The 27,024-nt window shown below is 36.0% G+C and overlaps 1 protein-coding gene across 14 annotated transcripts in view; it reads left to right on the top strand.

Moving 5' to 3' along the window:
• Positions 1-27,024, top strand: part of ROBO2 (roundabout guidance receptor 2) — a 1,146,283-nt gene that overhangs the window by 604,508 nt on the left and 514,751 nt on the right. For 3 of the 14 annotated variants that reach the window (XM_072967628.1, XM_072967599.1, XM_072967612.1), the window contains exon 1: positions 14,873-15,128. The exons of the other annotated variants lie outside the window; for them this stretch is intronic. The gene's annotated coding sequence lies outside the window, so the exon portion shown is untranslated. Of the gene's footprint in view, positions 1-14,872; positions 15,129-27,024 lie in introns of those variants that run through there. 14 annotated transcript variants of the gene reach the window in all.

Below are 27,024 nucleotides of genomic sequence, written 5' to 3'. Positions count from 1 at the left end.
TATTTGGGACACTGCCTATTTTTGCCCGCCTGTAGGAGCTAACTTTGTTCTTGGCAGCTGCTACTGCTGCACAGAGCCCAATGTATGGGACTCAAAAGGGAAGATTCTCTGTAAACATGAAGCAATACAGATGAGTTTACCTACTGTCAAGTGGCTGTTTTCAATGCGAGACTACATGAGTACCAATGCCCCCCTAGCGATACTGGCAAGGCATTCATGTGGGCACACCCCTTCTTTCTTTTTTCTCTTGTAAGTAGTAGATGTATAGGAATTAATCACTGTGAATTATATTGTGGCGATATCTATGATCCTATCTAGTCATTCACCATTTTCTTCTTCAATACATTTACCTTTGCAATATGTTTACATTACCATAACAAAAGGTTTACATATTTGTCCCAAGTGTTTTGATTATCATGATAAGAAGACTTTGATATAACTTTTTGGATAATAGGTCCTCATAAGCTGTGAATTTACATATCAATACCGGAAATACATGTATAAACTATATATTAGACTACAGAATTACCACCAAGTTTTTCCTTTTTTGAATCAGTGGGTAGCTAGGAGGAATACAATTAAATTGCTCAGTGGAAGTGACAGAGGGAATCAGAAGAGCTTGGTGTTACAGAATGTAATTAATGTACCAGGGTGTTTGAAGATATGTGAAACAAATGCAATTAACCAGCTTGCTGGAACAGCAGTAGCAAGACATCATTTCTCTCCTTCCTTCTCTCTCTCCCATGTTAGCTTCCCTCCCTCCTTTCCCTCTCTCCCTTCTTTCCTTCCATGCCCACCCCCCCACCCAGATACACCTAGGACCTTTGTTCTGATTTAACGTTATGGGATAAGTGGGTAATTTGTGTCTGGGCCATAATTGTGCAGCAAAATTCATAGTCATGTGGTGAAAAATGCCCAGGGTTGAGGAGTTGAAAAGGTAATATTAAATTTTTGTGTGTGTGAAACTAGTTTTTATATTTAGCATCCACTATGTCAAAAGCAAAGGGAACCATGGATGCTTACTGAATTAGTATGTAAGTCATACATTTGACATTGGATTGCCTTTGGTTTACTTCCGAATGATGACAGCCACTCCATGGGGATTGTTGAAAATTTGGGATGTAGACAACACTGCCCTCTAGGCTATTTCAGCACACTGGGACTGGGTGTTCACATGTATAATGAGGGGGTAGGTTTGTAGGGTCTCGAGGCTTTCTTACTTTTCCAGGATTCAATGATTTCTATTTGTTATCCTTTTTAGAAGTGTGTGCTTATTCTCCCCATGAATTTCAAATTTAGAGAACCTTGTACCATTTCAAAGATATACTGACTCTCCTTGTGCTAGACACAGAAATTAATTTTATTCAGTGACAAATGATACATAGATTTGCATTGAAATTTGCCTGGTGGGTTATTTATATGTGCATTTTTATGGTATATGAAAAATGCTAGTTTTGCATCCTCATAAAAGATATGTGCTAATGTCATTTATGATTTTTCCATATCTTGTGTCTGTAAGAATCCATGGAGAATAAATCTTAAGTTAGTTGAGAACTGCAGGCAAACTTTTCCATTTGGGATATAAATAAAGACTATCTCACTCAATACATATTAATTAATGAGATGCAGGTTTTTATTTACTATTATATAAGAGAATATATATCGAGTATAGCCTTTGTTCTCCAGATTTTCTTTATTTTTAGATAAAAATACGGCTTTGTAATCATTTACAGGGAACTAATATGAACCATTACAAGACTGTTCAATTACATCTATATTCCATACTTTGTCAATTCAATAATTTTACAGTATTGGTGAAAGGATATATTTAAGATGAAAGTTTTTTTTTAAATCTTTAATCCTTAAATATTCTTAAATGAAAATGGCACATGGTATTTGGGGAGATAAAGATGATGTGTGTGCATAGTGCAGATGTATAATATCATATAGGTTTATACACTTTGCCAAAGTGCTCCTTTCAGTAATGGGCTCATTATCATAGCCCTATGTAGTCCATTTCAGAACTTAAATTGCATATAAGTAACCTGAAATTTCTTCTTCCAACTATGCAGTAATACCACGTTTGAGCTGGTTTTGTTTGAATAACCTTTGATTCTAGGCAACACGTGAACCATAAGTCAAAAAGATTTCTTAAAACATAGGAAAAAAGGGTATCTTAAATAAAAAAGCCATGATTATACAAAAAATAACAATTCTGATCATCATGTCCTTGCGCAGACTGTTTAAAATAGCATCTTTGATAATAAAAATATGGACATGTCAGCACATTGCCTACATTTGGGTACATATATAGTAATGAAGGGAGCTCATGGATGTAGGATGTGTGTGTCTAGTGATATCTGCTTCAGTAGTTCCTGCAATCTATAGGAGATATTTACTTCCCATGTGCAATTTGGTTTTTGAAGAGTGTTAAAAAACAGATTTTCCTTTTACTTGTTTCTCCTCCTAGTCCTCCTCTTCTCCTTCTTTCCCTGTTCCTCCTTCGTTTCTTCTCTTTCCTTCTATTCCTCTTTCTTTTTGGGACCTGGTGGAAGGAATTAAAGAAATATCTGAAGAGCAAAGAAAATAGATGAGGGTGTTTCTTGAATAACAACTTAGAAATTTGTTAAATTGCATTTAAAGGGGAATGTGTTAATAATATTTTAACTTTAGTATATCCGGTTGAGGGCTTGACTCGTGTTTTTTCTTTTACAATACTATTTATCTTTATGCAAACTTATTTTGTATAGTTCTTTTTCTAGGCAGACAGAAGTGCACAGATCTGAGTTCAAGCAGACAATGGAGACTGAGAGAGTGCTATTTATGGACTTGTTTTAAAGGGGTTATGTCTCTTACAGTGTTTCCAGCTATAGACCTATCAACCTAAATCAATCCATTGATATTGATGATGATTTTCTTCTTTTTTAAAATTATTGGATAAAGCGTGAATGAATGATTATGTAAAATCTTTTAAAGGGAAATTCCCATACGCTCTTGCAATGTTTCCACAGCATGTTACACCATAATAGAAACCTAACATAATATCTAAGGTGTAGTGTACTCACCCAAAAAAACTTGTCTCTAACTCAAAACAATGTTGAAATAAGCTAGACCTCAATCCTTGCTGTTTCCTCCTTAATATTCCATATTATCTTTCATTTGGTCACATAGGTTTAAAAATCTATCTTTACGCTGATACTTCTCAAATTGCCCTAATCATGTGTGGAGGAAAATTTCCATGGAATTACAACTTAGCTTATCCTTATACTGTTGTATCTCCAGTGCTCAAACATTGCTTGGCATATCTAGCTGACTATATAACATCTTTGCTTGGTATCTAATAGGAATGTATCAAACTCAGATGCTAACTAGATTTATTGTGGTGATCATTTCCCAATATAAACAAATAGCAAATCATTGTATAGTACACCTTAAAAATAACATAATGTTACATATCAATTATACCTCAATCAAATAATAAAAAAAATATATATCAAACTCAAGCCCAGGGTAGAATTTGCTCCTCTTTCTAATCATCTCCAGCCCAGTAAATGGCATCACTATTCTCAGAGTTTTTCATGACCCAAAATTGGAAAACATTTTTGACTTGTTCTTACAGCCCAAATCCAACTTGTTAGTATACCCTTTGAAATATACCCTAATACCAAGAATTTTATCTGTGTGTTTGTGATTTTCCCCAATGTTATATTATAAGCATTTTCAAATAGGCAGCAAAGCTGAGAGAACTGTACAGCAAACACTCATATAACCCCACCTTGATCCTACCATTATTTTATTATACTTGATTACCCCATATCTATCCATCTATCCATTCCTCTAGGCATCTATGAATTCATCTTACTGTTTTGATGTGTTTTCAAGTAATTAGGTACCAACTGTTTCTTACTAATTCCACCACTACCATCCTGGACAAAATCTGGACTATTGCAATAGCCTGATAAATGATCATCCTTCCTCCATTCCAGCTCTTCTTATCTGCATACCTTACACCCATCCAGTTCTCCACACAGTAGCCACAGGGACCTTTTAAAAGCATGTAAATAAGATAATGGCATCTCCTTGCTCGGAATTTCTAATGGCTTGCACTGAGAACTCTTCACAATAGTTTACAAGACTGTTCAAATTCAGGCCCCTCACTGCTTCTCTGATCTCATCTGTTCACGCTCCTTCCTAGAACCTAGGTTCAGAAGTTTCTTTAGGATGTTTTATTCCTGACTTAGGGCTTTTGCATTTGTTCTTTTCTTCTACCTGAAATGTGCTTCCCCAGATCTTTGCAAGGGCAAGTCTTTCAATTGATTTAACAAGTGCCTATTCAATAGCATCTCTTCAGATGTATGGATCACCCTATGTAAAATTGCTTCCCTTAAAACACTATTGGGCTACCCCCTTTACCTATCTGAATTTTTTTCTTAGCACTTATCATGTCCTGAAGTGTGTGTGTGTGTGTGTGTGTGTGGGTGTGTGTATGCAATCTTGAAGGGGCTGATATCTTACCTTACGTACAAGCTAATAAGTTAGACTGCCACAACTTAAAAGAATGCTGGCAAAACACGTGAGATTTCTGGGTCAGAGATGATAGACTTCATTAGCCTTGCCACAGCAAGCGGCATGACTTCATGTCTGTATAGATTTACTTTCCCCTGAAGACCCTTAGGGACAGTGCAGCGGGGCCCAGGTAGATGATACACACCTAGTGGGTTAGCCTCACAGCTGAGGAACCCTGAGCTTGGGAACCCAGATGTTTTGTAATGGGTGATAAGGAAACCTGCCTAACCTTTGCCCTGGAGAAGACGTTGTATGAGTATATTAGATAGTAAGCAAATCTGCCTTCTGTTCTCAAGGGAGATCATCTCTACTTTAGAAGACTTTGCTATATGCAAAATTAGTATGCTTATCATCTGCCTCTTCCACTGTGCTCCTAGGGCTGGGACTTAGCTTTGTCTGTCATGTTTACCTATGTTCCATCAGTGCCTAGAGCACAGGATGACACATAATAAATTCTAATATTTGTTGAATAAATGAAAATGTGCTTATGGAGTGCTTTTGAGGTGTTTGTTTTCATGCCCTAGTCTGACACATGAAATGTTTACCATTTGAACTAGGTTTATGTGTTTATTTTGGGGTGTGCATTTGTGTGCATCTCTCTCATTCTTTCTGCCTGGAGAGTTATCAAACATGCATGTTTTGACATAAATGACATCATGATTTCTGATGATGTAATATTCTGTCTTTCACTTTCCAAGAGATGTAGAATTGACTGTGTGCTTTGATATGCCTCTTTTCTAACCAAGAGTATTTTTTACAGTGGTGGTTTTCACGGTCACGCTCTCTCAGTCCCCATAACTAACACTGTTGTGTGTTTTAGCACACTGTTGAGTGGTGTATATATTTTGACAAGGCACTCCTTCAAAGGATTCTGATGTGCCTTAATAGGACCACGCACACTCCCCTCTGACTAAGGAATGTTGACTTATATAATGATAACTAGTCCAAAAATTGAGACTTTTAAGCACCAGCAATAGAGAAAGTAATTACTTACTAAATGGGCATCATTCTGCTGTAGAGGTATCTGACCCCACTGTTGCAGTCATCATGTCTAGGGTCCTGTTTATCATCAGTGATACTAAACTGAGATATACTTAGCAATTTGGCAGGTAGGACCCTCTTTATAGACCTACTTTTGATTTTAAGAAAATAACTTAAAGGAGTCTTATCTGGAAAATTTATTTTTTTAAACTAAGGTAAAGATCAACATGGACATTCTCTAAATTTTGCTTCTTTAATATTTTTCCCCAACAACTTTATTGAAATGTTTGAGATGTAATTCACATACCATATAGTTCACACATATAAAAGTGTACAATTCAGTGATTTATTTAGTGTATTCAGAGAGCTGTGCAACCATAACTGCAATCTAATTTTAGAATTTTTTTTATCATTGTATCAAGGAAACTCTGTATCCTGTTCCTCATCCATCACCCCTCTCCCAGCCCTAGGAAGCCACTAAGAAAGTCTACTTTCTGTCTGTATAGATTTGTCTATTTTAAACATTTCATGTAAACAGGATCATAAAATATATGGTCTTTTGTGACTAGTTTCTTTCCCTTACTCTAATGTTTTTAAGGGTCATCCATGTTGCAGAATATATCAATATTTCATTCTTCTTTTATTGCTGAATAATATCCCATATCATTTATATTTTGAATTATCTGTGGATATTTAGGTTGTTTCCACTTTGGGGCTATTATAAAGAGTGTTGCGTGAACACTCATATACTAACCTCTGTGTGCACATATGTTTTCATTTTTCTTGGGTGTATAACTGGAGTGGAATTGCCAGGTCACATGGTAATTCTATGTTTAACCATTTGAGGAACTGCAGGACTGATTCCAAAGCTGCTATGCGATTTTACACTTCCACTGGTAATGTATGAGGTAAATATATTATTTTAATTCACCATGGAAAGAAAATATTGAGTGGCCTTGATGGGTTAAATATGATGTTTTATAGTGAAACAATTTTATAAATGATAATAATATGCCTTAAATTTCCAAAAGTCCTAATTTCTAATCCTTTCAGTGATTGTCTCAAGTTTTCTTCAGTTGCCCTGTAAAGTTTTACAAGTGAAATACACTCAAACTGAACTTGTCACTTTTAGCAGGGAGTTCACCGATACTGACTGTAAATTACAGAATGATGGCATCCCAGAGCTAGAGGAAGTTTTTGCAGTTAGGCAGCACAACCTTTCGGTTGGTTGAACAGATGGGGAACTGAAGCTCAGATTTTTTATGCGCCTTGTCAGAGCCTCTGCCGCTTAGTGGTGGGGCTGGAATCAGAGTCCAGGGATGTTTTTAATCTCTATGCCATGCTTCTCTTGAGAGACGATTTCCATTTTCTTAACCCTGGAACTCCTTAACAGGAGTTCCAGGCTCTTGTTACTGAAAATGACCAGCTGTTTTCTGAACATGTCAACAAGGGAGTTAGCTTGAGAAACCATGAGGTTATTCATTTGATTCAGCACCTGCTTATGGAGCACCTACTTATAAACACGACACCTTGTTGAGGGCTCTGTGAGGAACATGATGACGTTAAATAGTTCCCACCTTCAAAGAGACAACTCTTTAGTAGAGATGATAACAAATGCTCAAGTTACTGACACAAGAGTGGTTATCTGGTAATTGGGGGTTGAAGGTACACACAACATAGCTTGGGAACTCAGAGAAGGAATAGTGATTTCCAGCTCTTGCAATCTGGAAAGTGTCAACACCAAATGGGTCACTTAACCTGAGCCTTAGAGGAGAAGTGGAGTTTTAATAGAAAGATTGGGAATTGTATACCAGCAAAAGGCATAATAGGAGGAATAGCATGGAGATGACAAAGATGTGCTAGTAGAAAGGCAAGGAGTCTAGTTTAATTGTAACATTGTTTGTCCACAGGGGAAGAAGCATAAGATGATTATTGAAAGACAATCAACAAACACTACCAAGTGAGTTAGAGCAAATGATTTAACCATTCTATGCCTCAGTGTCCTTGTCTTTAAAATGGGCATGGTAATAGTGTCTTCTCAAACACCTGATATGAGGAATAGGTGAATATATACACACACATATATATGGAACATTGTATGTTATCATATATGGAATTAGATGTGTGTATATATGTAATATATATCCATATGTATGTATATATGCAATATATTACCATATGTTACATATATATGTATACTATATATGTAGAAATTTTAGAAAAAGTCCTCTGAACAGTGCCTGGTACTTAATAAACACCAGTTAAGTGCTATTTTTTTTTATTAGTAGTAGTATTTTTATTCTATTATTATTCTCTTCCTAGTATAGAGTAGAAGTAAATTTAAGAGTACTTTGTCTATCAGGCTAATTATGAACTACATTTCAGATGCATTTCATGATAATTTTCACATAACCTTTCAAGGTGACTGAATAAGAACTTTTGTTGCCCCTTACGGGGACTCATCTGTGGCCACATCTATGCAACTGTGACAGACGTGCTATGACATGTGTGTTTCCATTGCATCATGTGCTGATTACAGAACAAATAGGATTCCCAAGGGAGTGGTATTATGAATGAAAGGAATAAACAAGAGAGGCATACTACAAATAGCACTTTGTTAATAAACAGAACATGCTTGTAAAACCCTGCAGTTTGGTTCATGTTGACTGATTACTTTTTTTACTTGGTGCTTTTGCTATAAAATATCATGAAGCTAAATCTTATATGAGACACAGCTTACTGGTTCTAAGTAAATGCTCCTAGTACAGAAAAATTTTTAAAAATTAACATTCAGTCTCCACTCAACATTTTTTCCTGGATGGCCTACTTATCTTTCTTTCATCTAGTATAAATGTTGATTCTGATACTTTTTACAGCTATTAATTAGATTTACATATTGAGTGGTTGTCCTTACCAGAAAGGATAACCTGAACGAGACAATATCACTGCTATTGTGGAAGGGACACACCATGGGCGTCCAGAAGCTCTGGACTGCAGTTTCAGTTTTACTACTAATTAATTGTATGACTTTAGGTTCTTATCAGAAAAATAGATAATATTTGACTGTGTACTCTCCAGCGTCTCACTCAGCCTTGAATCCTATTATTGTAAGTCATTTAGTTAAATGTCCTATCATTTTTATTATGTTTGAGTACAATTAAAGGAGAAAATTTAGCCTGGAAAAAAAATTATCCCAAGCCATAAATGTCAGTCTTTGAAAATAATTATGATTTATTGTTCATTTGCATGGGATATATCCCTGTATTCTGATGTCGGCTTAATGACGTGAATATGGATAATAGTCAAAATTTACTAGTCTTACGGTTCATATCCACTTTCATTCATTAATGACCACTGGTACTTATTGTTTCTTTATGAATAAATGGGATTAAAAATTTAATAGTAAGAAAACAATAGTCTTAAGCCAAATTACTTATTAGTTTATGGCCACTGTAACTAGAACCATATGTGACAGGGCAGTTTTAGCTCAGGAGAGGGATTAACAGCCACTTTTTAATTTCTGTTGTAAGGATTGATGTGGGATTTCTTTCCCTGGTTTTTGGTCCCAAGTCTTTTTGGAAATGAGCTGTAGAATATGGAATATAACTCAACACTTAACATTACATTGCTTTTCAAGTTTACGCAAGAAACAAGGAAACCATTTGGAATTTAAAGGATTGGTCAAAAGCTGTGCAACAGTCATAACCAATTAAAATGTTCGTAAGTGTGACCACAAAGGGGGAACTTTAAAAAATTAAGTCAAGAGGTTTTCTTTATAAAGAAAAGGTTATACGTTATATAAATCAAGGTTATAGTCATACTTTAAAGTTTCACAATATATACTTCCAAATACTACCAAATGGTAGAACTCAGTACACTAATTTGTTTAGGTATATCTGATAATTATAAAATACAGTTTTCAGAGTTACATTAAATTAAGGGAAATTCAGGATGAGCCTAGTGACAGGTATTCTAAATTGTGGTTTTTATCTTTATTTTAAAGTGAACTTTAATGTAATGTCAGCTAATAGTGTAGTTACTGAAAACTGCATTAATTGTTGATCTGTTAAAACTAGAGCAGGCATTTCACTTTCCCCTCCTTAAATATGAAATAGCTTGTCCATTCTAGACCACCTCTGAATGTCAACAACTACAACAAGGAGCCATCACCCAAATGCCAATTAAGTGTACCCTTCCCCAACTGGCTCATTGATTGCAGGAGACACTGAGTAAGAAGAGTGTAACCTTTCAAAAAGAAAATGCCAGGTAACTTAGCATTCTTCAGTGTTTTTTTTTTTCCATGCAAAATGGACTGTGAGGAGTTAGAACATTGAATTTGATGGTTTCAGAACTACTTTCTTTGATGCAGTGATAGTCTCGAGAGTTAAAAACTAACAACGAAAAACTATTTCCACGGTACCTGAGCCCTGAACTCATAGATCTTCAAGCTGTCATTCAGTTGAGGTTTGTAGCCTCCTTTTCTTCTCACAAATGCTGTTTAATAACTTCACCAGAAAAGAAGTGCTAACGGATTTAACTGGGGAGTTCCTCTCTGGCTATCTTGAAAACATGTAGGTGATTTTGTAGTTAAGTGTGTTTTTAAGTGTTTCAGTCCACCTTTGTGATTTGAAAGCCTGGATAATGTCAACTTGTAATACAAAATGAAAGAAAAAAAGAATAGGAAAAATATGTAGAACATGTGGGTACAGATTTTGAGCAAAGATACTTCATCCCCCTGCCCCATACACACAGGGCTGTTAGATATGAATACACTTCTGAGCTGTTTAATGCCTGCCCTCTACTCACAATCCAGCAGACAACTTTTATTTTATGAAGCACATTTTCCGAGCTATGAATTGTTATTGTACTTTTCTGTTAAGCTGTAACACCTGTGACGTTCATCAGTTGGATCTTACGAATCTCTCTCCAGATTTGTGAGGCTCTCAATAAAAGCGTCTCATCCTGTTAAATTTAAATTCCTAGTTTGTTCAACTTTTCTTTTCGGAAAGTGGTTTTTATCTTTCTAAGCAGCAGCTAAAGATTGTATGCAATTAAGATGACTTGTCAATTGCTTCTATAGTCTCTCTCTCTCAGGATGAAATTCTAAGCTTTCTGAATTTGGGGTGCTATAGGAGTTTATACATGATCTTTGCATTTGAAATTGTCCAGGAGGTACAAGGATATACCTGGGAGGGGCAATCGCTGTGAACCATAAGGGGTGTGGGGCTATTGGAAAAGTGAAAAACTGAACATTTGAATAAAATGAATTGGACCAGCATTTGAAACTCTACTATATAGCAAGTGGACAAGCTGATATTTAGTTCTATGGATTGTTAACATTCACATAAAACAGAATTATTTAGCATTTACTAAATCCTTTTTGATAATCAATTTGGGATCAAATGCAAAAGAACATGTGTCTGGCTTTGTATGACCCCGAATTCTTCCGTTTTTCCTTTGAGCAGATGACATGCCTTCTTTGCTGACTGATATTGGTTGCTAGGAGAAGTGCACTGGTCTGGTCCCCTCTTCTCCAGCAGTAAAACTAAAGAGTGTATTGAGTAAGAGAAAGAGAGGCAGAACACAGTACAGACCATGAATCATGACTTGTCTCCAATATGTCCACTTTGCTTCCATTTCTTTTCCCTTTAAAAACTTTTGTTTTTACCAGTGATGCTTTCTTTCAGCTGCTATCTATAATCCTTTTGGAGCCTGAGGGGAAGAGGGCTGCTAAAGGGAGGCTGTGCTGCGAAGAGTCCACTCAGAGTAATAATAAAAGCCTTGAGAGTTATTCATGGGGCCACATTAGAGAGAATGCCCTACTCGGTGAATAGCGTCAGTCAGCTGCCTTTGAAATCCAGTGATTAATACCTTCTGTTTTTAATGGGGGGGGAAAAGGCAGACAAGAAAGGTCTTCATCCTACTTTGGGTCTTTTGCAAAGTAGATCTTAATACATTGTCGAAGCTTTTGAGAAAGAAGTTGCTAAAATTTCAATACCTGTAGTAGCCTTTTAAAAAAACAGTGTTTTGTGAACTGTTAATTTTTGCTACTGTTGGATAAAATTGAAATAGTAAAAGTATCCCAAATGAACACATTAAAAAAATCAGTTAGCCATTCTTATATTTTGGCAGTGGTTGTGAGGAACATCAAACTAAAAACATGATGTTAGTGATTATATTCAAAATGTGGTCTATGCTCATCTACTTCACAGCATCCAAATCACATTTTTGTTTGTTCGATAAACTAATTACAATACTCTTGAGATTTTAGAGAAGCATCTAATGAGAAAGTGTTAAAGGTGGCAGGTGTTTGTTTCCCAAGAGCACCTGGATATAAGGGACAGTCTGTGATTTATTTACAAAGAGGCTGTGTGTGTGTGTGTGTGTGTGCTAGTGTAACATAAGGGATTTAGGATTTTATCATTATAATCCATCCCTGTTACCTCTCTTTATATCTTTTGATTACATTGGGTACATAGCAAGGTTCAAATAAAATTTCTTAAGGTTTAGGAACCTTGTCAATCACCTTAGGTGCTAGATAGAAAAGCTTCCGGTTTTGGTGGCCTGTGTATGGCAACTAGAAAAATGCAAGATGATGCTTTTTCATACTGTTTTTCAGTTTGATTCTGCTGTCATCCAGGCTGTTATTATTTAGATGGTAATTTAAGCCAAGCCTTCCTTTTAAATTATTTTCATTCTTCTGTTCATCTTATATTTTAAATTTATTTTAGTTGTAGCAGCTTAGTCTGGTTCTTCTCTATGTACTCACATTCATTAAAAAGCCTTTAGTATAGTTTGAATATGAGAACAAACAACATTTAAACGACTCTGTGTGATGCTTCCTGTAACCTGTTTTTCACTCTGTGGAAGTGAAATATCTTGTTAAGAGGTGGTAATACCCAAGGGCAATCAGAGATGAAAATGTAACGATTTGGTGTGTGATGTCTAGAGATCAGCTTCAACTGAGGTCTGATTTAACATCTTTATTAATGATGTAAAGGAGAGAACAACATGATAAAATTACATATCCCAACATTAGAAAGCTATCAGAAACTTCTTCCCTCACCACATCCCCATACCTCATGAACATAGAAATGATTTAGAAAACTTTAGGCAGCAAACATTCTTAGCAGATTAAGAACTAATGCTTTATTTGGTATATAAATGTAAAGTAATTCTTCAGGGAAATAATCAGAAATCTAGATATCTAACTAGGGGGAGAAGCCAGCAAAGCAATAAAACTGAAAGGGCCCAGGGGATAAATGAGAGTAGGGGCAAGGAGAAAATGCGATTCAGATTAGGAGTGTTATGTCCCAGTTTTAAAGGTCGCGAGATTATAGTGCCCATTTACGGAGTATTGCATCACTGGCTGTGGAGATTCTCTTTCAATGAACGTGGCTTAAGTGCAATTGAAATACTTCTTTCATTTTGCACTTCATTGGCAGAACGTGAGAGTGGGAGAGAGATTTTGGCAGAATAAAAGCTGGAGTGAGTACAAAGACAGATTCTTTTAGAAGATGTCTGTCCACTTAAAACTAGAGAAGGATGTACTTACTCTCTCTCTATATCCTGATCTATGCAGTTGAGAAACAGTATTAAGATGGATCCTATTAAACCTTTTTAAATATTGAGAGAAAGGATTGGCAAAATGTAACCATGTTTAAAATGTTTCACTAACCACTTTTTATAACTAAATCAGAAAACCTTGCAAGCAATGAGTTATGTTTATGGGGAAAATACTCATACTTTAAAATTATTGTCGACTTAAATTGTAGGAGATGCTAAATACAAAGTTGCATTGTATTTCAAAGGAAAGATAATAAACAATGAGTCCACTATGGAAATAGACAAGAATTGTGATCAGACTTATTGGTTGAACAGAATCCAGCATGTAATCCTCCTACTTTCCGCATTAGTGCGGTCTTATTAAACATGCACCTTTGGGGCTATACAATTCAAGAGAAATGTGAAATATTTGATAGTCTCTGTTCTATAGAGAGGTGCAAAATGACAACAGGAGTGGAAAATAATACCTAAGTTTGGCTTCGTGAGTTGGAGTTCTTTGTATTTTTCTTTTGGTCTCATTACTTTGAATATATTATGAGGGGGAAGAATAATATCCTGTCATTAGATTTTTAAAAATCACCTTTCTTGATTTCCAACATTTTCAAGTTGTTTGAGAAGCATCACATACAAGCTAGTGCCTGAGCCTTGGTGGTTATTTTATATCATTAGTGATAAGCCCAGGAGAACAGAAAGAATGCAGAATTGACTGCCAAGGCTCATCAGAGCCATCTTGTTCTCACAGTCTCCTGGCACCTGTGTTAGGAAAGGGAGCATCATACTGTGAACTGGGTGCCTCAGAACTTCGAGGGCCACAGGTAGTAACAATTTTGGCTCTGCTGACTATGAGTCCTCTTCTGTCACGATTTCTCATCTCTGCTTTTATAGGGAGGTGGCTATAGACAACCTGTAAATGAACGGCAGACTTGTGTTCCAATAAAACTTTATGGACACTGAAATTTTAATTTTTTAATGATTTTTTATGCCACAAAATATCATTTTTCTTTTGACTTTTTTTCCTGTGATTTAAAAATGAAAAAAAAAAATCTTACCCATGGATCATAGCAAAACAAGAGATGGGCTATATTTGGCCTGAGGGTTATAGTTTGCTGCCGAATATAAAATATCCCTTTTTCATTAGAGGAGGAGAAGAAACAACGTGCTGCGACGGAGCAAGAGGCAGATGGAGTCAGAAGATGAATTCCCGCTCCCCCCCCCCCCCCGCCCCCGCCCATATTATTTCTCCAACTTCATCAGTCTTCATGCATCCTTTCAGCAAACGTTTGGAGCGTGCCTACTATGTGCGGTTGACTGAACTCTTTAGGTCACAAGCTGACAAACAAGATCACTGCCCTCAAGTACTGCTGCAGTTGAGATATTTGTACAGCACGCTGAGAACCTGAAAGGCTGCCTAAGGTTTTAGGAGAAAGCTTCCTTACTGATTCTACCAAATCGGTCCCCAACGAGGGTCCTTCTGCTCACTATCACTCACAAAGATAGACGGAAACCGAGTTCGGTTCAGAGGCCAAGGAGGGCTGCACTCTGTGATCAGAGAACGCAGAGAGGGTAGCTCGCGCTCACTCGGGAGCGCAACCTCTGTGCCCCGCGCAGGCGCCCCAGAGGCCGTGGGCGGGGCTGCTTTACTGGGATCCGTCAGCCGGGAGGGGGCGGGGTTCCTGCTGCTGCAGCGCTTCAGGCTCCGGATGGAGCCCTGGGCGCTCAGGGCGCTCCGGGAGCTCCCGGCGCAGCGACTCTGCGCGGCGCCGCCGCCATCTTGAGTTGCGGTGTCCAGCGCAGCTTCTATGTAGGGTCAGTGGCAGAGGTGTCGGCTCAGCCCTTTCTCAAGAAGAACTCTGGTCTGAGGTGCCAGCTGTGAGACCTCTGCTTGCCAGCCCTGCGAGCAAGTGAAACTAGACTAAGCGCGAAAGAAGAGGTTAGACCGTGTCACCTAGATTCCATCTTAGTTTTTACGCCGGGACCACAGTGGGCTTTGCCGGTGACACCGTCACACCTGACAGGTAACTTGAGCTGAGTCTTAAGAAGGAAAGGAGTGTTGTGACTGCCATTTGGACAAGTGGTTGTGGTGCCTGGGGATAGGGTGGAAAAGTGTAAGGCATGAGATGAATGGAATGGTGTTTCTGGTTACAATATAGGTGCAGAGAGGAGCTTCCTCACTCGGAAATGGGGTTGGCGGGTTCCCTGTGAAAGGCTCAGTCATGGAAAGAAGGCAGTGAAAACTCTTCTAGAGGTTTTAAAGTCGGTTAATGCTCAGAATGCAATATGTGACTTAAATGAGGGTGTTGTTAAAGGTGAAAAGACCAAAGGCAGAGACAACCCTTCAGGGATAAAATGGTGAAGGCATAAACAAACTAATTGTCCGTAGATGTGAAACATACTATATTGTCAGTATATGTGTAATGGATTCAAAACTATAGTGGAGGTAAATCTGATAGCATTGGAATGGGTATAGGAGAACAAAGTAAAGAGGGAAAGTACAGGAGAAAATATTTCTAGCAGTCTAAGTTTCAATTGGGAATTTGAGAAGATGAATCAGAATAAAGACCCCCCCCCAATTATATTTGTCTTAATTATCTTTCAGACTGAACAAGGGAAGAGTTTTCTTCATATCCTTCCTTGCTGTTTCTCAAATTTGAAAATGTTGGCAGTTCTTCTGCTAGGTGTGATTTCACTCTCTACTTGTTTGGGCTGGTGTAAATTTGACCGCAGCTTTAGATTTGCAAGTAATTTAGAAGTATGACATCAACTCCTGTATGCATGCTTTCCATTGAAAATTCATAGTTCCATTTGTGTAGAGAATACAGTGTCTTCAAAATCAAGAACAAATTCACAAAGCTTTCCAAGAAATCTCTACTGTTTGTCCGTTTCTAGCGAGGACCATATTTACATCTTAGTCCATTTTATATCTGCTGAATTGCACAAAGTAGGGCTTAATTAATGTTGGACAAATTAAATTTGTCCTTCATAGGCAGCATTTTATGCAGGAACCAATAGAGCTTATGCAATCTGACTCCAAATATGTTCAATGACTTGCTTTTTTCTAGTAAAACAGGAAAGTGTTGCATGGAGTGGAGCAAGCCTGGAAGATGGCTCTTCAAACTAAATGTATATTTCCTGTACCAACTTGGTAGTGAGTAAGCTATTTGGCTGAATGATAAAGGGCCAGGGGAAATTGAATAAGTGAGATTCTCTCTGCTTTCTGTACAATTATGTGCTGGCTCCTTTTCCCAGTCCATAGACTTCTCTGTATTTGTTGTTACTGATGTAAGAGAGTGATAGATAAGTAGAATGGACCTACTATCTCAGAAGTATGAAAGTAAAAATTAAGATAGACAGTGAGATATTGAAGGCCAATTCTGAGATTTTCTAAGTGGCTTTTTTTGTCAATGTTATGTCACTGTCATGCTGTGGGGCCATATCATAGCTAACATTGGAAGGCATACGGGCATTGTGCCATAACAGCACTGCACTCATTGAGAGGGAGCTAACTCTGTACAGTTTCATCAGTTTGTGTATGATATATATATAAAGTGTGATAATATATCAGTAATGAGATTAGAGTCCCAATGATTAAGTGCCCACTCGTTAAGTTTGGAGTTACGGTACAGGATAGGGAAGCAATCATTTGTTTTTAGAAATAACAGATACAAAAAAGTATTCACCTAGAACTCACCATTCTATGATTTCTATACACTACTTTTAAAGATTATTTTATTTGTAAAGATTTTCTCTTTTATCCAACTTCCACGGCCTCTTTCCATTAACACCAAACCCTTTTGCATGTAGTATCCATGGTTCTATAACACAGACAATGTAATAGTGAAAAAGATCCTCCTGGTATTAGGGGTCTCTGTGTAAAATTCATTCTCCTGGTTTTGTTATTAGGCCAGTCAGTAAATTGCGCATTGTATTGACGAAGGGGCTTCATTCTCATAATAGGCTGTGAACTCAGGAGGGGCTAGTTTGCTGACAAGGCATATATAAATGAGTAGGACTATATAGAAAATCTCATAATGAATCTGGAATAGAAATATAGATGCTGTAAAAGAAAATACAGTAGACTCATCTGGGGTATATATAAATTGCACCCAATCCCAATCAATTTATTTCTGTAAATTTATATAACTGCCAGATCATTTCTTACTTTCTCCTCTCTAATTTCAAGATTTAAAAGTACGGTCAGTTAACCAAAGGAATGTTTATATGGTGAACTTGTTTTGGCAAAATGGTGGTTGTTATAACACAGCCATGTAAGTAGCATGAGTGCATTAAATTAAAAAGGTAAGTAGAGTAGTTGAACTGTCTGTCCTAATAAATGAGTGCACAGTACTAATAATTATATCCTTTCAGAGAGGATTTAGGACATATTTTGTAGGTATTTATCTCACATAAAGGGGAAAGTTTCCTTCCTTGGGAAAACATTAGATCACAGAAGGCCTGAAATATTTGAGTAACAACTTTGTGAGGCCACACTCAGTCTGAACAAGTTCTAACAAGAAAAAATCCCCAGAGTAAGAGGAAGGAGGATGATCACAAAGATCTACTACTGTTTCCCAGATATTTTCTATAATGTAGCTAAGACTCTCTTTGATGAAGTCATCCTTTCTCTATTCATTTGTATAAAATCTCATTCTCCCCCCACCTTTTTTCAAAGGAGGTGGTATGTAGTAACTTTGGTCGAGCTTATAAAGACCTAATTTTGTTTGATGAGATTCACTCAAATTAGACAATACAAATAATGATGTATATATTTGTGAATGAAAGATTCTGTGACTTATTAATATCTTAATTGAAGATGTGCTTTCATTCATCAAGAATGAATTCTCATGAAGTCTCAAGACTTGAGAACTGTGTGCCATTTTATTTTGGAGTGTGAGAAGTTAGTACCTTCTCATTTCTTGAAATTATATGGGCAATTTGAAAATATTAAGGACTGAGAAATACTGGGAACTGAGTATTTAGGAAAAAATATAGTATATTTAGTATAATTTCCACAGCTGGAAATATATAGGTAACTCAAAGCTTAGATACAAGACATACAATTTTTTGGCAATTGCATTAAGGATTGTAGATACAGTAACATAAAAATAACTTTTTTCCAGATGTAGTGCTTAATGTTTCTAACATGAAAAGTAAAATGGTTGAATTAAAGCCATAATCATAATTCATAACCTATGCAACGTTTTGTAGTTTAAGGAATATACATGTTCATGTGTAATATATGTATGTAATATATGTATGTACGGTCATGCACATATGTAGGCACAAATATGCACACAAATGCATGATACACATATACATACGTTCTTATAATGTAGTTAAAAATTTATACAACCAAGTTGAAATGCTTTGACATTTCCATCCTTTTGTCTTAGCATTCATGTGAGTTAGTTACTAGCATGCAAGCCATCCTTTCTTGCTTTGAATTTTATAGATTTAAAAAAAAAGTATGAACTTGGATTGTGATTATGTTTGAATTTTGTCGTAAGACGTGTGTATGTGTGTGTGTTGTTTTTACCATCAGGAAAAGGAATGATTATATTTCTAGCTAATTTGCTGTTAAGAAAATTCTATTCCAATGTTGGGCATAAGAAATGTTTTAATGTCTTTTACTAAGCTTTCTAATACTATGTGACTAGAATAAGTGAATAAAAACCTTTGGGCATAGGTGCTTTTAGCTTAATTGCTAAAAGCTTTATTCAGTTGCCTTGAGGCAGAATTCATGAAAATTAACACTACAATACTCTAATGTTTAGATACCTGAAAGTTCCATTCAAATGTAAGTAATATTCACAATAACCTTGTTATTGTAATTTAAAAAGAGATTATTGTGTGCTATCTGATACAGCCTGCTCCCCCCCCCCCCCCCCCCCGTTTTATAACATCCTTAAGAATGAATTTGCACCTCCCCTTAGGGTTAGTGAATACCTCAAGTGATACTGTTAGTACTCTTGAAAAACAAAAGGAAAAAAATGGATCTACAAAATATGGCATTAAGGGATAAGCTATTATTTAAAAATAATTCATCTTGCCTAGTTATTTCCAAGTTTATGGCTAGTATTATTAATTTAGGTGATAGCGCACAGATGTACATTTATTCATTATTTCCTTCAAAAAAAAAATACTGGGCATTTGCATTGTGCTGGGTGCTTATAATAGTGTGGGGGACCTTTCAGTTTAGTGGGAAAGATAGATAATTACATTGAGTATGTTTGTACTTATAACTGAATTTAAGTATTATAAAGTACAGAATGTCACAAAGAGATGAAAAAATTTACAGAATTTAGTTTGTTAGGCTTGAAGGCCTCTTTGGGGAAGTAATATTTATGCTGAGGCCTGTGGGATTAGAGATGGGGGAGAGGGGGACCTGGGAATTGCATTTCAGACTGAGACAAGGTCCTGAAGAGGGCTGGAGAAGAGAACTTGTCACCTTTGAAAATGTAGAAGAAAAGTGGAAGAGAAAGCTGTGAGCAAAGGAAAGGCAGAGGAAGGCTGGACTGGATGGTGCAGATTTATATGTAGGTATGGATTTTCTAAATTTTATCCCAAGACAATGGGAAGAAAATGGGAAGACATTGGAGGGTTGTTTTGCTCCTAAAGGGATTTCCAGGCTGGTAGAAGAGGTCCAGTTGGTAAATCTGAATACTGTAGAATGTGGTTAGCTGTTAGCTTGGAGGTGGTCTCAGGAGGGTATAAAAACGTACTGAACCAAAACCATTCTAGTAGGGGGTGGGGGGCGGCAAGGGATATGAAAGGATTCCGAAGAGGATACCTTGGTCTGAGTTCGGAATAAGATTCAGCTAGAAGCATTGCCCAGCCCCCATCCCAGACCAGTTGCGTTAAAAAGGCTGGGAGAACAGTCTGGGTATCTGTTTTCTAAAAGTTCTCTCATGATTGTTGACATGCGCCTGGGGTTGACAGTGAGAAGATGGTAAGGAATAACACAGGAGGAGATTGCCAAGGAACTAGAAGATTGGAGAGACTAGAGCAAAGTGAGTGATGAGGGGATGCTTTAGAGAGATACCTAGGAGTTTGGCCAAAATAACTAAACAAACAAGTTTCAAGCATATGCTGCAATCAGGGAAGCAAATAATGGCTGACAGGATCTCCTATCCCATCACTCTTTCTTTATCTCCTTGGATTATATATTATTGAATTGCAATGTTTTATGTATAAGCTTTATGAATCACACTTATGTTAGGCTACTTCATGTCAGGGGCTGTCTCCTCCTTGATATTATTTGTTGTGGGTTAGCAGAGAATGACACATAAAAAGTGTTCAATAAATATTTGTTGAGTTAAATGAAAACGGTCCACTTCATTCTTTGTCCTTAGTTATTCTAGACTCAGCAAAAACTGCTCTTTTCCTGTTATTTTGCTGAATTCATCAATAGTGTGTACAAATTAAAAATGATCTATTCATCATTTTATGATGATAAACATAAACACAATTTATGTTTTCTAAATTTGATTGGGCTATCTCCTTTCTATATTTGTGTGAATAAATCCAATTTCTCCTTTAGGAATATTCGTAATACATACTTTGTGTTGTAGTTGTTAGGTTACTTACCTGGATGGAAGGGCAAACTTATTTTCTTCATGTTGACTTAAAAGCCTACAGAAAAATTAATATGCCTTTATTACTACTATTAAGCTTTCTGTTATTTACTGTCATGAAAGGAAAATGCCTGGGTTCATTTTTTTCATTAATTTTCATGGTTTTTGTTGTAACAAGTTGACTTTATTTAAAAAGTTACCTTAAAAGGAGAATGTATTAAATTATGTCAGTTTATTCCTTTCAAAGAAAGGAGATTAAAGTATAAAGATTCATTTATAAGTGTTTGTAAAACAAAATACAAGCATATGAAAAATGTGTAGTAAAAATATTTGTATATAAATTGCAATTATATTATACATATTTTAATAAAATTAATAGTTGAATACTAGTGATATTTCAAAATATAATACAAGCATATTTCATTCCATAGTAAAAAGTATAGAATTTTGTAACATTTTAAACATTTGGGATGTTTAAGTGCTTGAATCAGAAATATCACAATTTATATAACGATGATTTTTGCTTTTTCACTCAAGTATTTTGCTTTTGTTTCCTGGACAACAAGGGAGGGTAAATTATTTTCAATGATAGAATATTTTCAATAATTATTTCCTGATATTCTCATTTCTCATTTTTCTGCAAGTTTGTTGACCACTAGGGGGATATGGAAGTCTTGATAGCATTAATGCTTCAGTTAAGAAATGGGTTTCTGGAAAGGGACTAGAATTGTGTGTCTCCCAGATTTGAGAGGCAGGGGTGCTCACAAAGTATTTTAATTCAATGATTTGAATGCAGTATAGGTCTAGCTTAATCAAGGCCACTAAATTTATTTAGGGAAAAAAACATTTGTGAGGCTATATATAAAATAATAATAATCACAGTAATGTTTAGTGATATTATCCCACTCTTTCCCTAAGGAGCTTCAGGCACTTGGCAGTTATGTCATTAATTCTCAGAAGCTCCCTGGGAAGGAGTAGGGCAATAAATCACATGTTGAAGAGAAAATGTTATAAACAGGATACTTAGAAATGGTTGCGTTCTTAGTACATACAGGTTGGTCAGCAAAAGTTGCAACTCATTTTTATGGAAATACACTTACTTTTTTTCATCGTAAGAAACGAATCACCAAGCAAATACTTTCCTCAAAATTAATTGTGAAAAATAGCTCATTGTTTACCTTTGTATTTTCATTTAAACCCAATTACCTGTCATTCCTATGACCTATTTTCAAAATTCCATTAAAGTCAGCGAGTAACAAGATTCTTAGCAATCTTTAGTCAGGTGTCATTTGACTATTGGTGATCAAGATTGAGAGCACCTTAAATGAGGAGTTTCAATCAATGGCCATCATGCATACTATTGATTAAACACTTTGTTACCTTAGCAATGGCTCAAATTTTAAACATTCCTTAGAATTGGTTAATATTAGGAAATAATTAAAATAGTGAAGTGATGTCACTGTTTGCAAAATTAATTGAAAAATTAATAGAATATGAAGGTAAATATATATATGTTCCTTTCTGAAAATAGTACCTGGTGCACTATTGGATATACAAATGACCTTTCCACTCTGAGGTCAGAGTTCAAATTAAGCCTTGGGTCCTAAGTAAATTGAGATGAATGGTTTGGCCTCTGTCCCTTGTGTAAAATAGTCCATATCACAAAATCACCATACATCTGTTTTTGTAAAATTGGCATAATTGGCATTCTCTTAGGATTTTCTTGGCAATGAAGCTGAAGCTATTTCTTACTACAAAGGAAGATTCCTGTCTAGATCATGGATTTCTTTACAAAATCTGTAAAAATGGCCTAGAATAGTCTGTTATTTTTTGAAAAGGAAGAATTATGTCTCATCGTAATCAATTTGGTAATTGATAACAGCACAATAACAATTTGATACATTTACTAAGACGAGAACACCCTTGGGAAATGACATGATAAAAAATTGAAAGAATTTTGAAGAGGTCACCTTTTTGATCTTATTAGTAGTTTTATAACTGTCTTCACTCAATAGAGAAAAGTAGATTGTTTTTATATTCTAATGACTTGTTAATTATTCATATTTATTATAAAATTTAAAATTTAAATGCATAGCTATGATATTAGGTGTTTAAGGAGATATTTGGCAGTATGAATTCTGATAATATTAACTGGAGATAGGAAAAATGGTTTCAAAATTAGCTCTTTGTTCCATAGATTCCTCCATTAATAATAAATAATTATATAATTTCTCAAAAATTTATCATATATATTAATAGTATGTCAATTTGAAAAAAAACTTAAAGCCAGAAAAGATTATGTACAGTCTCACCCTATAAATCATATAACAATGTGTGTACAATAAACTCAAGTACTAAGAATGTGGAACATAAGTAAACGTTTAGAAATGTATACATTAATGTTAAAGATGTCCATGTTTCAGTTATATAATCAATCTAGATTTGGGGGGAAATGGTTGTTTTTATTTTTACAACAGTTTTTGATAGTACAAGCAAGCAACCTAAAGAATTTTTAAGGAATGTTTACTTAGTGCTGAGTATTGGAAGATTATATTGAAACATAGAATAGTTATTACCCCCATTATCCACCTGTTTACTCAAAATCAACAAATAAACCTTTGGTATCCTTGCAGTTTTAAAAATTAACACTCATAGTTGAGTTATAAAGTTTTAAACTCTTCATTTGCTTTTGGTTTAAATATAATTTTAAGAAAAAGAACCTCTTCCCTCCTCCCATACTCCCACGACACACACATGCACGTACATAAACACGTAACCACAAAACAAAAACACAAAACAGTTATTGATAGATCTTAGCAACTTTTCCAAAGATTTTAAGCGTTGTCTCTGCTTCATTATTAGCGACTGCCAAAGTTGTAGTAATGGATTAATTAAAGCCAGCATTCCCTTTGCAAATCATACTGACTGAAGCCAGAGTCCCTTCAAACACACACATCTCATAGGGTCTTTCCCAGTGTGGCAGACACTGGTGCTCCCATCAGTTGAATGGTGTACTCAGTAAGTCTCAGTTTTGCTTATTCTCAGACTTTCAATTTTTCTACTACTTGTACTGAATATTTTCATTATATTTATTTAACAACAGGGCAACTGTGAGTGCAAAAAGGAAGAATTTTATCTGTACATAATAAATTAAAAAGAATTGATACATATGTCTCTAAAACTGCTTTTGAGTTGGATATAAGTAACAGACTAAAAAGACTGCTGAAGATGTCATGGGATTTTTTTGAGACCATTAACCAAGATGAAGACAACTGGCACCATACTTGGCATAGACCCAGTGCTGAATTTGTTCCTTCTTTTCATAAATTTTTTGATGAAAGGCATCTGTTCTTTACTGACATATTATCATTAGCCTCAGAGAATATAGACCTTTAGGTTAGGAAGTAGATGTGAAAATCAAAATTGCTGTTAGTAAGTAATTCCTGGGAATTAATTCTACATGTCATGTTTCCATTCACAGTTACCAGGTTGTCTCAGTTTTTAAAGAGGATGTAAATGACGCTTCAGAACATTTTTTTTTCTTTTCCATTTTATCAGGAACTACTTCATATATTGATTTTTAAAACCATCAATACTAATTCTTACATGGTAGACCTGTTTAAGATCATTCTTCAACGTGAAACCATTATGCCTAAATCTTTGCTTTGTGTATCTCTTTGTGTTTTTTTATTCCTTTTTTGTTCTTAGTACCTTTTTAGTTGTTCTCAAACTAATTGTAAGTGTATATTTGCAACATTTTCCTAAAAGACACCATTAACCTTTGTTGTTGTTCTAAAGTTATAGCTAGAGGGAATAGGCTGTCTTATTTTTGAAAATCCACTTCCCTTTCATGATTGGAGATACACTGGCTTCTTGGGTGATATTTATGCTAAGGGTGTGAACCTTAATTTGATATGAGAAAACATATTTTTGTGATGAGAGAAAGCTGTCAGTCTTAATGTGTTGGAAACAAAGAATAAAATTAAGACAGCATTTGCAAAGATGTTTCCTTCTGCTGTGCCATCATTTCCCAAGGGAAGCAATAGAAGCCATCTTGTTTTGATGTTTTAAAATGAGAATAAACAAATCACCCTATTGAGAATAATCTTTGTTTAGATGAACATTTTACAGAATAAAGCATGATCATTTTTTTCCTGTTGGTAATATCCAAAACCTCCTACCAACCAGTCACTTAACAGTCCCATTTAATATTCACTATAAAGAGAAACATATCTTGAAAATATAATTTAAACACATTATTCATTTGTAGAAGATGCATGGCATCAAAACAGCATGGAGAAAGTGGAATTGGAAGTAGACTATGTGAATAGAGACTTCAGTGTTTTTGGGGATGGTAAGTTCAATATAATTTCCACAGTATGATGCACAGCCCACTCCCACAGGCTAGTGTTTTCCCTGGCTTCGCTGTAGAACACATCATCTGAAAGAGAGGTGGGTACCCTGCTGCCTGTGGGCCAGATTTGGCCTGCCACTTGTTTTTGTGTGATCCACAAACTAATACTTCTTTTCTTTTTTTAAACATTTTGAAATAGTTGAATAAAAATCAAGGCTAGAATAGTATTTTGTGATATGTGAACATTTTATTCAATCTGATTTTCTTGTCCGCAAATAAAGTTTCCCTGGAACCTGGATGTCCTCATTTATTTACATACAGTCCATAGCTACTTTCCTGCTACAAAGGGAGAGTAGAGTATCACAGTAGCTGTGACAGACAGGGTATGACTCACAAACCCTAAAATATTAAACTGTCTTCCTCTTTAAAAACATTTGTTGATCTTTGACTTAAAATAAAAGGGATAATCCTTGTACTCTAGTGTGTGTTCTTAGACCATATAGGAAAGTGCTAAATTTTAGGACAGAAATAAACAAACTGGAATTCCTTTAAGGAGATCACTTTGGAGAGAGTGGAAGAGGGCTGAGATGGGTTTTAAAACATATGAGAAATGGTTGAAAGAATGATAGTGCTGTACCAGAGAAAGGAGTTGATGGGGATCACAGTCATCTTTAAATATATGCTCTCACGTGGGAAAATGATTAGTTTCATTATATTTAATACAAAAGGATAAAGCTGGAGTTAGGAGCAGTAGGTGGAATTTTTATTGAAACATGTTGATTCAATGTGGGAAAAAAAGAATGTACTATTAAAATTACACTATTATAATGGGTTCTTTTTTCTGTATGTGTCAGTAGTTTCTAGTACTTTAATTATTCAGCCATAGGCTATTTAAACCCTTTGTCCAAATGTCTGGTAGTGGTTACATTGATGCCTTTCTTATTTCCTTATTAATTCAGCGAATATGCATTGAAACCTCCTTTGTTTTAAACACTCTTTCAGGCACTGGGGTTAGTTTTGAGCAGCACAGACCAAGGCCTGCTCTTCTAGAGCTAACAAGCTGGAGTCCTTGATGTGGAGAGAGATGATATGCAAGCAGTCAGATCAGTTGTTAGATAGTTTTAAAGACAAATCAGTGTTGTGAGGATATAATGTATGACTATGCCAGGCAGGCCAGCCGTTCTTAAGTAGAGTCATCAGGGGGACATCTTATTAGGAGGAAATGTTTGAGCTAAGACCTGTGTTAAGGACCAGCCTTGTAAAGATCTGCAGGAAAAGCATTCCAGGGGAGGGAAGGACCCATGCAACGCCTCTCAAGTGGAAAATAACTTGTGCTCAAGAACCAGAGAGGGAAACTGGTGTATTAGCCTCTTAGGGCTGACGTGATAAATGACCACACATTTGCTGGTTTAAAAACATTAGAAATTTATTCTCTCATAGTTCTCACAGGGGGCCAGAAGTCCAAAATCAAGGTGTAGGAAGAATCCTTCACATTTGGCTTCATTTGTGACCTCTTAAAAGATTTGTTGAAGTCCTAAGTCCCAGTAGTTCAGAATGTAATCTTTTTTGGGGGACAGGGTCTTTCCATACATAGTTAAATTAAAATGAGGTCAGTAAGGTGGTCCTGATCCAGTATGACTAGTGTCCTTATAAAAAGGGGAAATTCAGACACAGAGATACAAGGAGAATCTGCGTGAAGACGAAGGCTGAGATTGGAGTAATTTACAAGCCAAAGAATGCCAAAGATTGCCAGCAAACCACCAGAAGCTAGTAGAGACCAGGAACAGATTCATTTTTGTAGCCTGCAGAAGGAATCAATCCTACTAATATCTTGGATTTGGACTTTGAGCCTCCAGAACTATGAGGTAATATATTTCTGTTATTTAAGCCACCCTGTTTGTTATATTTTATTAAAATAGCCCTAGGAAACTAATACATATTCCTTGCCTCTTCCGGCTTTTGGAGGCCCCACCGACATATATTTTG

The sequence above is a fragment of the Vicugna pacos genome, chromosome 1 (assembly GCF_048564905.1).
Source record: "Vicugna pacos chromosome 1, VicPac4, whole genome shotgun sequence".
NCBI classification, from domain to species: Eukaryota; Metazoa; Chordata; class Mammalia; order Artiodactyla; family Camelidae; genus Vicugna; species Vicugna pacos.
Note: the sequence above shows the minus strand (reverse complement) of the source record. Positions and strands in the feature narration are given on the sequence as shown.